Raw genomic sequence first — 5,871 nt, forward strand, 5'->3', positions numbered from 1 at the left:
AAAACTGAAATGGAGGAATTGTGAAGTCTATGTAGGCAGCTAATTGGCATGCCATCCAAACAGATCCAGATGCCAGTTTTGAAGTATTAGAGTTGAGTACAACTATGAAAAATCCCAAGTGGAAGATATTATTCAAGAGAACAAAACATTGTAAAATTTAAATTTCTTAGCTCTGTTAGCAACAAATGCTTGCAAGTGTAGATCAACTGATATTAAAACTGTACTTCTACAAGGACATCAGCTCAACAGGGATATTAAATAAATGTATATATGGCCTAAATGATGCCTCTAAAATTTGGTATTTCTCAGGAAGTTAAAAGCTGACTCTGCCATGTTTTACTGGGACCATCAGGGGCATATTGCATCATCCTTATAACTGATTAGGCATAGTCAGCATGGCTTTGTGCACGGGAAATCGTGTCTCGCAAACTTGACTGAATTTTTTGGGGATATGACCAAAAAGATAGATGAGGGCAGGGGAGTTGACATTGTCTAATGTACTTTAATGAAGTCTTTGACAAGGTTCCACAGGATAGACTGGTTAGTGAAGTTGGGACTCAGGAAGAGTTTGCCAATTCAATACAAAATTGGCTTGACGGTTGGAGACAGAGGGTGGTGGTAGAAGATTGTTTTTCCGACTGGAGGCCTGTGGCCAGTGGTGTGCTACAGGGATTGGTGCTGGGTCCACTGTTGGTTGTCATTTATGTCAATGATTTGGACGATAATATAGGAAGCATGGTTAGTAAGTTTGCAGATGACACCAGAATTGGTAATATATTGGACAGTAAAGTAGGCTATCTAACATTACAAAGGAATTTTGATCAATTGGGCCATTGGGCTGAGAAGTGGCAGATGGAGTTTAACTTGGATAAATGCAATGTATTTCATTTTGATGAAATATACAGGGGTAGGACTTATAACAGTCAATGGTAGGGCCCTGGGCAGTACTGTCAAACAGAGAGACCTCGGGGTTCAGGTGCATAGTTCTTTTAAAGTTACATCACAGGTAGACAGGGTGGTTAGGAAGGCATTTAGTACGCTTGTTTTGTTGCTCAGACCATTGAGTATAGGAGTTTGGACGTCATGCTGCAATTGTACAGGACACTGGTGAGGCCATTTTTGGAGTACTGTGTACAGTTCTGTTCGCCCTTTTATAGGAAGGATTTTATTAAATTGGAGAGGGTTCAGAAAAGGTCGACAAAGTTGCTGGGACTGGAGGGTTTGAGTTATAATTATAAGGAGAGGCTGGATAGGCTGGGACTTTTTCCACTGCCGTGTAGGAGGTTGGGGATGACATTACAGAGGTTTATAAAATCATGAGGGGCATAGATAAGGTGAATAGCACAGCGATTTTACCACAGGTAGGAGAGTTCAAAACTAGAGGGCATATTTTTAAGGTGAGAGGAGAAAGATTTAAAAGGAACCTGGGGGCGCAACTTCTTCATAGGTGATTCATATGTGGAATGAACTGCCTGAGGAAGTGATAGGTACAGGTACAGTTACAACCATTTAAAAAAACATTTGGACAGGTACATGAATAGGAAAAGTTTAGAGGGATATGAGCCAAACGCAAGCAAATGTGACTCATTTAGTTGGGGAACTTGGTCAGCATGGACAAGTTGGACTGAAGGCCTGTTTCCATGCTGTATGACTCTATGACTCTAATACAGATCATTTTTCTGCGTTAAGAGCACTGAATTGGGAAATATTGTCATAAATGGGCTGAAAGCAGAATTTAAAAATGGAAGTAAAGTTTCTGAGGCTTTTAAGGGCATTGGTTGGAAATGGATTGAGCGTCACTTTGCATCGGCAATCGTACTTGGAAAACGTTAACCTCATTGCTGTTATTCAAAATAGGGCCTCACAAAAAAAAATGCAGCAGTTTCCAAAACTGAAATGGAGGAATTGTGAAGTCTATGTAGGCAGCTAATTTGCATGCCATCCAAACAGATCCAGATGCCAGTTTTGAAGTATTAGAGTTGAGTACAGCTATGAAAAATCCCAAGTGGAAGATATTATTCAAGAGAACAAAACGTTGTAAAAATTAAAAATGGCGCCATGTGTATTGAAATTTCCACCATAGGGAGAGGCCAGGAACATGAAACTTGTTTGTCATGATATTTCTTTTGTAAACCTCTGATGGGTTCTCTAATGCAGGAGGGTTTTGTAATTTCTCCCGTGGGAAAGACAGGTATACGTTGCTCTTTTATTTAGGAAGAGTTATAACCAGACTAAACCGTTTCAAAGCATATCAAGGAGATAGCCTACATCCTAACTTTTATCTTATTTAAAGGAAAGTATAAGGCGATGTCTTCCAGATGTGATTCGATTGGTCAAACTACTAGGCTTTAAGTGAAACACACTTTATTTTTACATTACAGTTAAAATACAAACAAAAAGAGAGGAATTGGCATAATTTTAACTCTATTAAAACTCGATTAAACTCTATTAATAAAATAATATATTATTTAACAACTACTCATCAACTGTTCCAATACAGCAGCATCCTTTAAATACACCCATCGCATGGCAATTTAGCAAAACAGTTTCAAGCTCACATGGTATCTTCTCAGCAAAGAACTCAAACTTTTAACTGCAGCAGAGAGAGCTTTATCAAGCAGCTTCAACTCCAAAAACTCCAACTTCAACAACTGAAAGCAAAAATTAAAATGCTGAATCTGTGTACATCGTACTCCACCTAATCATGCTTCCTTTATCTAAGATGTAAAAACGCAAAGCAATTTACTCTGCTTTCCATTGAGCAGACACCTCGTCACCGAGTTGAAAACACCCCTCTTCAAGAGAATACGATAACAAGCTGTAGAGCTGGATGAACACAGCAGGCCAGGCAGCATCAGAGTAGCAGGAAAGCTGACATTTTGGGTCTCTGAAGAAGGGTCCAGACCCAAAACATCAGCTTTCCTCTGATGCTGTCTGGCCTGCTGTGTTCATCCAGCTCTACACCTTGTTATCTCAGACTCCAGCATCGGCAGTTCCTACTATCCCTTTTCAAGAGAATACAGGATAGAACTAATCTCTCTTAAAGGCACATATCATCACAGAAGCTAAAAAGATCAAAAGAGTAGTTAAAAATACCTGGTGGCAGAACATCTCGATCTTGGCGAAGCAGTAGATATAGCATTTTCTTCTCAAAAATACTCAAAGAACATCTAAAAAGGGATTCAGCAGCAATACTCATTGAGGGCGACATCAAAACCTTGTCATTATGGGATAAAGCATGCTCAACAAAATGTGTTAATGAATGAAGATAGATGTTGCTTTTTTAAAACAAATAGTGGAGAGTAGAAAAGTCTCCAAATTGAGATGAGTGGATAGCAGTAGTCAACTGATTGCTTTGTAAAGAAAGAAGCAAGCACTAAGAAACTGCTGACATGTGGGATAAAGGACGCTTGGGTTTTTAATGTCCAAAACAAAAGCTTGAATATATGTTGCCATTTTGTCCATTTTATGCTTCACCAAAAATTTATTTTTATAATCTAGTGGCCCCAATTGGCATGTCCAGCTGATGTTAGAACCTGATAAGATAGATTCCCAACAGAAAGTTGACTGGATAGATACTTCATTTTTAACTGAGGTAATGTTTTACGAAAATGCAATGTTGAAGTCTTTGTTTTAGCAAAATAATACAAAAGTTTGTGAACAAATAAAATAAAAAAGGGGAAAATCTCTGTTCCTTAATAACACAGATTCAAAGATTTGTAAACACAGTAAAAATGAACCATGTGGAATCAGTGAACTCTTAGACAGAATGGAATTGGAGAACAGATGATGGATATATTAATTTAGGGTTAATTGGTTGAGAAATGGTTATAAAGTGTGGGGAAATTTTAATCAGTAGTGTGAGCATAATGGAGTGTAGTAGGGGCTCTCGTGGTGTCTACCTCCAGACCAATATTGTTGCAATTCCAAGAACATCCAGTACTGCACTTTTAGCAAGACCCAGCCCATCTCATTTCCAAGAGAGAGAGATTTTTACATTTGTTTTAAGGATCTGACGGCCTTGAAAAGATGAAAATTTCAATTCATCTGCTAGAACTGTAGATAACTTTAATTATTAGTACGCTCCTGACTTATCTTCCTTAGCAAAATGATCTCAACTGCAGCTTCAATTCTAATTTTTTTCTTTTCTTTCAAACTTCAAAAAACATAATTTCATCTATCTTCCACCAACTATATCCTGACACTTTGGTTTGGGACTAATAATAACACTTTATTCTAAGATAATTTTATTACTTTAAACTTTTTTCTTAGAAATGATGCTTCATTCTCATTACTCTATCAGGAGACATCTCATCACTTCAGAGCTTAATACATGTTTCTCTCTCAAATGACACCTAACACAACTGACTGAATCTGGAAATTTCTCTCCCTGAGCACTCTGGGTGGTTCCCTAGAAACGGCAGGTAATTTCATCGCACTTGGAATTATGGGTATTGTAATGTTTCGCTCAAAAGCCAATTGCAAATTCCAAACACACAGAAAAACCCACATATCCAACTCAGTACTCCAAGAATCCAAATCTGCAGCTCATGATAGCAAAATACATTGATATGAATCTCACTTTCATCACAACATGAATTTACTTAAAAAGTAAAAAAAGGAATTTGTTATCAATGTAACATGGTCTGAATGGATGACAGGCAGAACAGGTGATGGATATATTAATTTACAGTTACTAAAAACAATAAATGCTGGAGATCACAGTGGGTCAGGCAACATCTGCAGAAAGACAGCAAGCTAATGTTTTGAGTCTAGATGGCCCACTTCCATCCCTTTGTTTTAGCTTTACTTGTTACATTCTGTCACCATGTCCTCTCTTCCCTCCCCTGACTCTAGTATGATTGTCTGTTCTTTCCAGTCTGGCAGTTAGACACATCATTGTTCTACCATTCTCACATTCCAATCTCTTGATCTGCACTATCAACACCCTTTCTCCCTCAGCACAGCACTCCACCCCTCCCCCACCACCAAACATAGAACATAGAACATTACAGCGCAGTACAGGCCCTTCGGCCCTCGATGTTGCACCAACCTGTGAAACCAATCTGAAGCCCATCTAACCTAAACTATTCCATTATTATCCATATGTTTATCCAATGACCATTTAAATGCCCTTAAAGTTGGCGAGTCTACTACTTTTGCAGGCAGGGCATTCCACGCCCTTACTACTCTCTAAGTAAAGAACCTACCTCTGACATCTGTCCTATATCTATCACCCCTCAATTTAAAGCTATGTCCCCTCGTGCTAGCCATCACCATCCGAGGAAAAAGGCTCCCGCTGTCCACAGTATCTAATCCTCTGATCATCTTGTATGTCTCTATTAAGTCACCTCTTAGCCTTCTTCTCTCTAACGAAAACAGCCTCAAGTCCCTCAGCCTTTTCTCATAAGACCTTCCCTCCATATCAGGCAACATCCTGGTAAATCTCCTCTGCACCCTTTCCAATGCTTCCACATCCTTCCTATAATGCGGTGACCAGAACTGTACACAATACTCCAAGTGCGGCCGCACCAGAGTTTTGTACAGCTGCAACATGACCTCATGGCTCTGAAACTCAATCCCTCTACCAATAAAACCTAACACACCGTACGCCTTCTTAACAACCCTATCAACCTGGGTGGCAACTTTCAGGGATCTATGCACATGGACACCGAGATCTCTCTGCTCATCCACACTACCAAGAATCTTACCATTAGCCCAGTACTCTGTATTCCTGTTACTCCTTCCAAAGTGAATCACCTCACACTTTTCTGCATTAAACTCCATTTGCCACCTCTCAGCCCAGCTCTGCAGCTTATCTATGTCCCTCTGTAACCTGCAACATCCTTCCGCACTATCCACAACTCCACC

The sequence above is a fragment of the Rhincodon typus genome, chromosome 24 (genome assembly GCF_021869965.1).
Source record: "Rhincodon typus isolate 14 chromosome 24, sRhiTyp1.1, whole genome shotgun sequence".
NCBI lineage: Eukaryota > Metazoa > Chordata > Chondrichthyes > Orectolobiformes > Rhincodontidae > Rhincodon > Rhincodon typus.